The sequence below is a fragment of the Rattus norvegicus genome, chromosome 18 (assembly GCF_021556685.1).
Source record: "Rattus norvegicus strain SHRSP/BbbUtx chromosome 18, alternate assembly SHRSP_T2T, whole genome shotgun sequence".
Taxonomy (NCBI): domain Eukaryota; kingdom Metazoa; phylum Chordata; class Mammalia; order Rodentia; family Muridae; genus Rattus; species Rattus norvegicus.
The window spans coordinates 80,052,877-80,063,284 of record NC_141551.1 but is presented as its reverse complement, the minus strand read 5'-3'; the positions used below and the strand labels follow the sequence as shown (position 1 = coordinate 80,063,284).

Sequence of the window (10,408 nt, the reverse complement as noted above, 5' to 3'; positions counted from 1 at the left end):
CAAACACTAGCTAGCAGAGGCCTCAGCCTCGGCTGGAGTCGGCAGGAGGGACCAGTAGGAATGCCAGAAGTTCTCAGCTGTGTCTCTCTCAAAAAAACGAAGATCAGCAAAGACTTGAGACCAACAAGCAGCTCTATAACAGCCTCTCACTGTCTGTGGAGTCCTATTTATATCCTCCAAACATGTGCCCTCCACGGGTCTTGCCTCAGCTGGTATCACTCTGCCTGTCAGTCTGAGTCAGCAGAAGCAGCAAAAAAGTCGTTGCACAAAAACTACCACCAGTAGTTTTTTTGGCGTGTTTTTCTCTATGGGGTCCTGACAAATGCAGCTCAACTATACAATGTAAGGTGGACCCAATATGTGCGTGTCATTAGCAAAGAATCCTTCATTACGAGTGTCCTTTCACGTGCTCGGTTTAGCAGAACACCCTTTCACCTGTGTCCACTTCAGCTAAACGTTCCTTCATGTGCTTGCCCCAGCAAAACAACATCCAACCGACTTTCCAAAAAACCCTTAAGTTTCCACTTCAGGTTCTTGTGATGATTTCCCATTTGGTGATGCAGAAGTAAAGCAAAGGAGGAACACCACCATGTGACCACAGTGATGCAGGCGAGGTCACTGAAATGTGTACTAAAATGCTTAAACTTGGGGTGTCTGAAAGCATCTCCCTAGGTTTCTTCATTCCTAGGGGAAAAACCAGTGACTTTACAATGAAGCCCCAAGAGGACCAGGTGATCAAAGTGAGAGAGCATCCTGCACTTAAGCCATCAGCATCCCATATCCTGTGTCTCCCTCAGGAGAGAGTGTCAGCTCCAAGGATTTAGGCTCAATGAGAAAATATCAGACTCTCTGAAAATACTCAATCTGAGTTAAATTTGGAACCCCCAGGCCTTTCATAGTATAGAATAGAGATTTTGGGCATCATGACATCATCTCCAAGGGTTAGGTCCTTGCATTCCCTTTTTCTCCTACCCTGGGCTCACAACCAGGATATCAAGAGTCTGATGTCGCCCTGTTCCTGTCCCCATTAGTCCTTTCAGACATGTATGCTCCAAGAAAACAATCTGCTATCAATCACTTTACATGCTTGTGTTACTCAAATGTTGAACTGTCAGGGTCGGTGCAGTTGAACTTTGTATCCAGTGAGGAGTTAAAAGCTGTATCCAGCAATAATGAAATGGCTAGCATTTAGTAACAATGTTTCCTGAGGAAATTGTGCAGTGGGTGGAAACAGTTCCACCCTTATGAATATTAACAGCTGGTGTGCATTGTTTCCCCACAGCAGGAACCTGGACCCTGGGAAGCGCACAGACACTGTGGGTTTAGAAAAGGAGACTGTTTTTTAACCGCACTGCCGACCTGATGGAATATGGAGGTTCTTCACGACCTAGAGAAAGTCAAGTTGTTTCTGTCCTTGTCACCTTCTGGAATCTGGGTCAAAACAAGTGGTGCCATAAATCCTCAGGGTTCTGATGGTTATGCACTGGTTAGGATGCAGGACAGACTGGTGCAGCCTCAGTCTCAAAGGCTCTACACCAGGAGTGCTCAGGCTTTAGTCCTTGTGTAGAAGTTGGTGAACCAGGGCTGGTATGGTGGCTGCTCTGTTTCCGGGCCTAAGATCCTTCTGCTGTGCAACTCTTCTGTCAGGTTCATCTCATAGATGACCTCTTGCTGGATCTGCCTGTGGGCAGGGGTGAGAAAGGAGGGCAGGAAGGCTTTTTTCCTCAGGCACAAGTCAGGACTAGTTTGCATTTAGTTCTCCAGAGAGTAGTCATGTGGCCACCCCTAACTATGTGAGAGGTAGAAAATGGGTCTCCATATGGGCAGGAGAAATAGGTCAGCAATTAAGAGCCAGAGGACCAGAGTTCAATTCCTAGCACCCACATCAGGCAGCTCACAAGTGTCTGTAACCCGGCTCCAGCAGATTTGATGAGCTCTTCTGGCCTCTGCAAACACTTGTGGGGAGCGGGTTGTAGCGGCAATCCCAAGATGGCACCCAGGACTGCTGCCAAGTCTTACGACTAGCACCTGAAAGTAAGCCATCGTGAGAGCTGCGCAGGCACACCATGACGATAGATCAGGCCATGTGCTGTGGACCTATGAACGGAGGTTACGCAGACTGGACGGTTGAGGCGGTCGAGGGAGGTTATAAGGGAGTGCGCTGTGGAGCTGGATTGAGACATTGTTGCTGCTTGTAGACAAAAGGGTTCCTGAATAAACTGCTTTGAGAAGAACGTCCTGGTGTCACGTCCTGGTGTCGCTCCTTTCCTGCTGCTGGTCGGGGTTGGAAGCGACACCCACTCACAACTGTGCACATACATGTGCACACAGGCACACAGCCTCACACACATTTACATGATAAAGTAGCTGGGTATTGTGGTATACCTTTAATCTCCTCACTCAGGAGGCAGAAATAGATGGGCCTTTGCAAGTTTGAAAACAGTCCGGGCTACACAGTGAGAACCTGCCCAGTAATTAATTAAATAAAGTGTCCTATTTAGTTCTATCATCAACTTGATATAAGCTAGAATCATACAGGAAGAAGGAACCCCAGTTGGGAAAGCGCCCCCACCATATTGGCTGAGGGCAAGCCTGTGGGGCACTTTCTTAATTAATGATTGATGCGGGAGAGCCCAGCCCACTGTGGACGGTGCCACCCCTGGGTAGGTGATTGTGGATGATATAAAAAAAGGCTGAGCAAGCCAAGAAGCAACACTCCTCCATGATCTTTGCTCGGTTCCTGCTCTGACTTCCCTCACTGATGAACTAGGAAGTTTAAGATGAAACAACTTTCCTCCCCAAGTGGCCTTTGGCCAAGTGTTTTATCTCAGCAACAGAAACTCCGACTAGGACAGTGATGTGGAAATCTTTTGGGAATAAGCGTTCTGACCCCAACAAGAGTGGAGAGAGATGTCACTGGTGGACTGTGATGGCTATTCCCAGATGTCAGCCTGACTGCATTCGGAATGAACTACAATCCAGAAATGGAGGGCACACCTGTGATCCAGACCTTGAGGCTGGAAGACACAGGCTTTTGATCTGGATCTTGACATGGGATGACACACACTTTTGATCCAGATCTTGAGGCATAGTGGCTATGAAAAGCTTAGACCCAGGCAAAATGGCACATGCCTTTAATTCCAGGAGACAGAGGCTTGCAGATCTCTGAATTCAAGGCCAGCCAGGGACGGATCAAGTTCCAAGTAAAGAACAGCTTAGGTCCCAGCATGGTGGTGCACACCTTTAATCTGGGCCATACCTTCTGCTGGAGGCCTACATAGGGACCATGGAAGAAGGAAGGCTTCTTCACGTGCTTGCACTTACTTGCCAGTATATCTACCAGAGCCTACTTTCTTCAGGATTCCACTTGTATAGAACATCAGCTGAACACCCAGCCTCGTGGGCTGATTCTTCAACTTCCCATTTATAGCTGCTCATCGATTGGTTAGTTGGACTGCAGACTGTAAGTCATTCCAATAAATTCCCTTAGTATACAAAGATATTTATCCCATATGTTCCGTGACTTCAGAGTACCCTGACATGGACCAAAGCCAGGACAGCTTCTGAAAGGGTTCAAACCTGGATCCAGTTTACATTCTCATACTCTAAAACTATAAGGTCACACTGATGGGCCAGCCAGATTTTATAGGTGAGAACGTGGCACTCACCATGTTGTTAAGCATGTTGCATTGTTTCAGGGTTTTTTTCCAGGTTTTTCTGTTCTAGGTAGCAAGTGGAGTCATGGTTGGCAAATAGGCACTAGAAACAGTGCATTAAATAAGTCATTAAATGAACACATCAGTATCTAATAATTGGTCTTTTCTACCTTACCCTATTTCACACATACAGACACACACACACACATACACACTGAATGAATGAATGAATGAATGAATGAATGAAGCAAAAGCAGGCTCCAGCAACTTCATACCTACATATATATATATATATATACATGTTTACATACATATATACAGACAGATGGACAGACACATACATGTTCACACATAAAATGGATGGAGCAAAGCTCTTGCAAACAGGCTCACACATACATGTATATACATGTATACACAAATGCACATATGCACATATATACACATACCTGGTGGGTGGAGAGAATAAAGTTCCAACCATGTTCCAAGCATTTCACACACACACACACACACACACACACACACACACACACACACACACACGCACGCACAAACTTTATAATATACACACAAATACAGATTTGACGGATGGAACAAAGTTTCAGTTTACTCCCACACAAACTTTATACATATGCATGCATCCATACATACATACACACACACACACATACATACACACACACATACATACATACATACGTACGTACATATAGATTTGACGTGTTGGGGTCCAGGAATCACCTTACAAACCACACAAACACGGATCTCAGTCAGACAAGGACAGTTTATTGAGCATGTGCACGGGCAGGATTTATCGACCAGGGCCACAGTCCAGATTCTGGAACTGAACTGTGACCTTGGGTTAAGGTCCCACGGGGCGTTTTAAGCTTGAGATCTACAAACATCTGTGCCAAGTTATTCCACCAATCAGGATTTAGGAATAGGGATTTCCTTAGGAACATGTCTTTGCTATACACTTATCCTGCTCCCATTCAACTGTGACAGAGGACTTACCTTGTCTAATATCCATGTTTCTAACTTGTCTTCCAGAATGGGACTTGTCTAACTTTCAGGGCTTAACTTGCCAAGCAGGATGTCAGTTACCCACATACATGTCTCTTTCTGCCAAGCAGGATGTCAGTTACCCATGTGCATGTCTCTTTCTGCCAAGTAGGGTATCAGTTCCCAGGGAGGTCTTGGGAACATAAACTTTATTCAACCCTTACTCAAAACAGAAGTCTTATTCCAAATAGTTTCTTATATCGATCAGTGCAGGCGTCTTTTTTATGTTGGGGTCCGTCTAAGGGGCAGTATATACCATAAAAGCTGTACAGGTGCAGGAAGTGCAATTGGGTGATGGGTTCGGGTCCAAGCTTATTGTGGGCAACTATATAAAACTGTAGAAGTGGGTAACTTCTATCATGATTGGTTTCCAAGAGCACAAAACATAACAAACAATATGTAATCAACTTGACATTAGAAAGTTACCTAGAAACATATGAGAAGTTTCCTTATATTGGCAGGCTAGCTAGGTAACTTATACCTTAACAGGCCTTAACAGGTAGGTGGGACAAAATTCCAACAAGTTTATTTTTTCTACCACAGCTTATGTATCTCAGCAAAATCTTTCAAGCAGTATAAAATTATAAGGTGATTATGTTCTAGTTTTGTTCTAGTGAATGACTATGGAAAAAAAAATGTTCCCCAATACCTTTACAAGAATAACATTACATAGAACAGGTAAAGTATTCATAATAATACAGGCGTTCGTAACTAAGCAACTGGTTATAGATTAATAAAACATAAGCAGGAAAGATAGCTTTTTCAGCCAGTTTCTCCTACTGACAGGTAACAATTTGTGGTTAAAAAGAAAGGATTAATTATAATTTATCTTTAAAAAATAATCTCATGAGAATCTTAAAAGAATCACAAATCTAGACTTTTATATAAAAATCAGTCATATTTATTTTAAATCCTCAGAAATATCTACTCATCAGTAACTTTTATTAAACCACATCAAGAAGCTGAGGGCAAAAATGGATATGAGAAATCAATCATCACCAGTCCAGCCTTAATGAGAGTCAGCCAGTGCTGCCATTGTTCTTGTTCCCTGATCTTAAGAAGTCCCTGGCTTAACTATTAAGAATGTGCTTTTTCTAAATTTCAAATTGTTCCCAAGATTTTCTACATCAGAGCCAATAGCAAAAAACATTGTAACCTAGCTGCACTAACAATTTTGTTTTTCCAAATTCTTTCTAAGGATGGTGATCATTGTTGATAATCTACGTCTCCAAGTTCTTTCCTAGGGTGGTGACTGCATCTTTAGTCTGCTCCAGGAGCAATGCCTGCAAGAGATCAAGCACCGTTATTGTGTGTGACAGACATATGACCCAGTGAGGGGCTGGAAGCCTCTTAGAATTTTCATACAATTCTTAGATTAAGACGGATGTGAGGGCCACAAGCTAAGCAGAACTCCACAACAGCATGAAGCCCTCGGACACGTGATCCTAGGGTCTATGCCTCTCCAAGGCACACCCATCGTGACTGAACTAACTGGTGGGCCACATTCCACGAATTCTAAAGCCATTTGTCATTCCCCTAAATGACTTTTGGCAGAGACCAGAGTGTAGGTGTTTCTCTGTTTCACCTCCAGATGAGGTAGAATAAAGCAGAACAGACCAACCATTAGATACTGATTGATTTAGTGACTCAATACATTGTTTGTACCAACAATTTGCCAACTATGTCTTCATTTGCTACATTTGGAACAGAAAGACCCAGAGGAACAGCTGAAACAATAGGCCATTGCCCTTAACAACCTGCTCCCTGCCGTGTAGGCTTCTGTAAAATCTTGCTAGCTCACCTGCCATACCTTGTGGTGCTAGAGTATAAAATGCTAATATAAAAACTAGACCGGCATCGAGACCTTTCAGGAGATGTCCTGGTTTTGGCTTCAGTCCACCAGTGACATCTCCTCTCTTCCACTGTCACTGGTGTTAGAGTGCTTATTCCAGAAAGAGCCCTGTGTCACATGGAGTATCTGGAGCAGCTTTTATCCAGCTTGGCACTTTATCCATTCAGCACTTTACACTTTAGGCACAAACACCACACAGGAATCATGTCCAGGTCGACCAGTTGACCCTGGTCCTAGTGACAGGTTTTAGAATTTGAATTTTCAGTGTCAGGGTTTTAAATACAGGCAATCCCTAGTCCTAAAGGCAGTGGACATCCAGGACAAACACATATGCCTCTTAAAGTAAGCAGCCCTTCCTATTTTCAGTCTAACCTGTTGTACTTGGGAAAGTCCTCATGGGGAGATAGATAGCAAGATTCACTATCCACTATTAAAACCCCACTTCAAAACGAAACAGCCAAAGGTCCCTTAACATTTTAATAAAACATGCACTCAAAACCACACTCATGTTCCTGCCGAATTGCAAAAGCTCTTGGAGGCATGAAGGAGAGAGGCTCCTCCTGTTTGTCCTGAGACAGACTAAACAGACCACAGCCTGTCTAACCTCTGGAATATAAGCTACACAGGCTGGCTTAGGGACCCACTGCATACAGTACTCCATGAGCTCCAGCTCTCTGGGTTACATTGTTTGGAACTCTGAGCCACCAGTGTGAACCCTGAACCTAAACTGGCACCTTTTAAACCAGGAGGAGTCTAATTCTCCTAGACAGAATAGTTAGAGAAAGACAGAATACCTGCCACACAAGAGGAGCCCACAAGAGGAAATTCTGATGTATACAAATATGGATCAGAGAAAAAAAGTGACCCTGTGCTCCCAGTGTAACATAAGAGGCCTGGCTGACACCATATCACAAAAGGCAGACTGACAGGTTAGTGGTGGTAGTGCACACCTTTAATCCTAGCACTTAAGGGGCAGAGAGGTAGGCAAATCTCTGTGAGGCAGAGGCCAGCCTCATCTACACAGCAAGTTCCAGAACAGCTATGGCTACACAGAGGAAACCCTGTCTCAATAAATAAATAAATAAATAAATAAATAAATAAATAAATAAATAAATAAATGGCAGATTGTCAAAGAAAACACGTAGCAAGGTTATTAGTGTATCCAGAGCCAGCCAAACATGAAACTCAGAGAAAGGGCCAGTAGGTTGTTTCTGTGTGTGTGTGTGTGTGTGTGTGTGTGTGTGTGTGTGTGTGTAAGGGACAAGTGAGCCTGAGGTGAAGTTCCCCTGGGTACTGGGCTTGTTTGTTTTCAGCCTGGTCCTTTTCCTTTGTTAGTAGATTATAGTTACACAATCTTGGGTAGACAGGGAAGTTCACTAAAGGGCCCTATCTGTATTTAAAAGGAAGGAGGACGAAAGGAATCTCAAGAGTGGGGAGGCAGGAGGATGGCCACAGAGACCAGGTTCTAAGTTGTTCTCCAGCTTAACCCATCGGAGTGCCACACTCAGAATCTGTCACCTGAGCCACCAAAAGAGAAAGCCAAACAATTGCATGAGGACATGCTGAAAATTGTGGCACTTCTGTGCACAATAAATAGAACAAATATGTTGTCTTAGTCAGGGTTTTTTTTTTTCCTGGACAAACCTCATGACCAGGAAGCAAGTTGAAGCGGAAAGAGTTTTTTCAGCTCACACTTCCTCATTGGTGTTCATCACCAAAGGAAGACAGGACCAGCACTCAAGCAGATCAGGAAGCAGTGAAAGACCCCTGGAGCTGGGAGACTCTCACTCAAGTCTCGGGATGACACGACCCCCCAAGAACTCACGTAAGACTGTCCTTGCTGTAATCACATGAGGTTTATCGATAGGAACCAATGCACTGGGGTCGAGACTCGTATCCCACGCAGGGGTAGAGGAGTTCGACCCCCAGTAGTTGAGAGAAGGGATATTTAAAGGAAAAAGCCACAACCCAAAGGGGTAGGGATGGTGTCATTGGAAAATGTCGAGAATACCAGTGAAAAATCACAAGGAGAAGCTTCCTATCTCTCAAGATTGCTTTTAAGATTGTAATCTAACTTATGGTCAGCTAGTTCCTGGGAGAAGCTTCTTGTTATCTTTACTAGGTTATGCCCTTTTATCTAGTTCCTGGGAGAGCAGGTTCAAGAAATGTGACCTTAAACCTACTTACAGGCAGAGAGCAGGGTCTGGAAATTGAGGTATTTAGGGCTCCTTAGGGGTGAGATAGCATTTTAGCATTTCTAAACTTCTGACTTCTTGGCTGTATTTTTTATTCTTTCAGCAGGAACTGATGCAGAGGCCATGGGGGGATGTTGCTTACTGGCTTGATTCCTCCGGCTTGCTCAGCTTGCTTTCTTATAGAACCCAGGACCACCAGCCCAGGGATAGCTCCACCCACAATGGGCTGGGACCTCCCACCCTTGGTCACTAATTGAGAAAATGCCTTACAGCTGTGTCTCATGGGGTATTTCCTCACGGGAGACTCCTTTCTCTGTGGTAATTTCAGCTTGTGTCAAGTTGACACACAAAACCAGTCAGTACCCATATCAAGATGCACAAACAAACATGTCTGAAATCTTTAAAGAAAAATGAAGGAATGGCACACACAGGAACCAAAACTTAACAATACTTCATCAAGCATAGTAAATTAATACCAGATGGGCAAGTTATACACCTGTAATCCTATCACTCAGGGAGCTCCTACAGGAGGAATTCAAAGCCAGCCTGAGTTACACAGTGAGCTTAAGGGTACCCTGGACTACCTAATGAGCCCTGTCTCAAACTACTCAAGCAAACAAGTCAATGAAAGATGGGTGTGGAAAACAGGTAGTAACAGATTTAACCATGAAAACAGTCATAGAAGCAGCAATGTGCGGGAAGTTGGAAAAAGATTATTCCAACTGCCACACAAAGAGACATGAACCAAACAGAAACAACTCGTGTGTACAGCAGTCCAAGTTGGGTGAACAAGCACGCGGGGTGAGAAGTTCACTTAGTTTCTGTGCCAACAGGTTGGTTGAGCTCAACATCAAAATCTGTACTAGAGAATCAAATTTCAGGATTGGGGAGGCTTCCAGAATGCTAGCCATTGGCAGGTCAGCCATCTTCGTTAGAAAATGCTGTTTCTCACAACCCAATCCACTCTATCATAATTCTCATTCTTTTCTTCAAATTCTGCCAGCCTATGCTGACTTTCATGCTCTGAAGTCTCCAATAACAATAATTATTGTGACTGAGGGATGTTTGGTGAGGTGGGAGCGGTTCCAGTGAGCTTCTGGATGGGGCCCCTAACACACTGAGTTATCTAACATGCAAACAGGATCAAACTACAAACTGTAGTAAGAACTGAAGTCTTCCCTCCTTTCCGGTTTCCAATCCTCTGGTCCTTAAGGCTGGCAAAGGAGTCATCTATTCCCAAATTTTCAACTAATTAGCCTAGAGCAGTGTAGCCATGAAGGCCTTGACTATTCCCCTGAGGGCTATATTGTTAGTGGTAAAAGTGGCATTGACCTCCTAACGTTGCACAAGCTCTGCTTTTCTCTGCTAGAGTCGTTATCTAGACTTCATTCATCTCTTAAGCCACCTTACAAATCGAGTCTCATCATGAGCTACTCCCTTCACTACTTCCCTTGTGTAGTTGACAAACCATTGTTGATCGTAGTAAAGATGATTGACCCGATCTACATTTTTATTGATAGTGGACCACTAGAACAGTCCCAACTGAAAGACAGCAGCTACCTGGTTCAGAGCCATACACTAAGTAAGGATACCCCCTAGGTACCTCTACAGCACCTATGTAGATATGGGATTGAATGGCACTTCCC

At 44.0% G+C, this 10,408-nt stretch overlaps 1 protein-coding gene across 2 annotated transcripts in view; it reads left to right on the top strand.

The window, feature by feature from the left end:
* The first annotated feature begins 8,257 nt into the window (after positions 1-8,257).
* Positions 8,258-10,408, top strand: part of Cndp1 (carnosine dipeptidase 1) — a 47,217-nt gene continuing 45,066 nt past the window's right edge. The window contains exon 1 of one of the 2 annotated variants that reach the window (XM_087592703.1): positions 8,258-8,392. The gene's annotated coding sequence lies outside the window, so the exon portion shown is untranslated. 2 annotated transcript variants of the gene reach the window in all.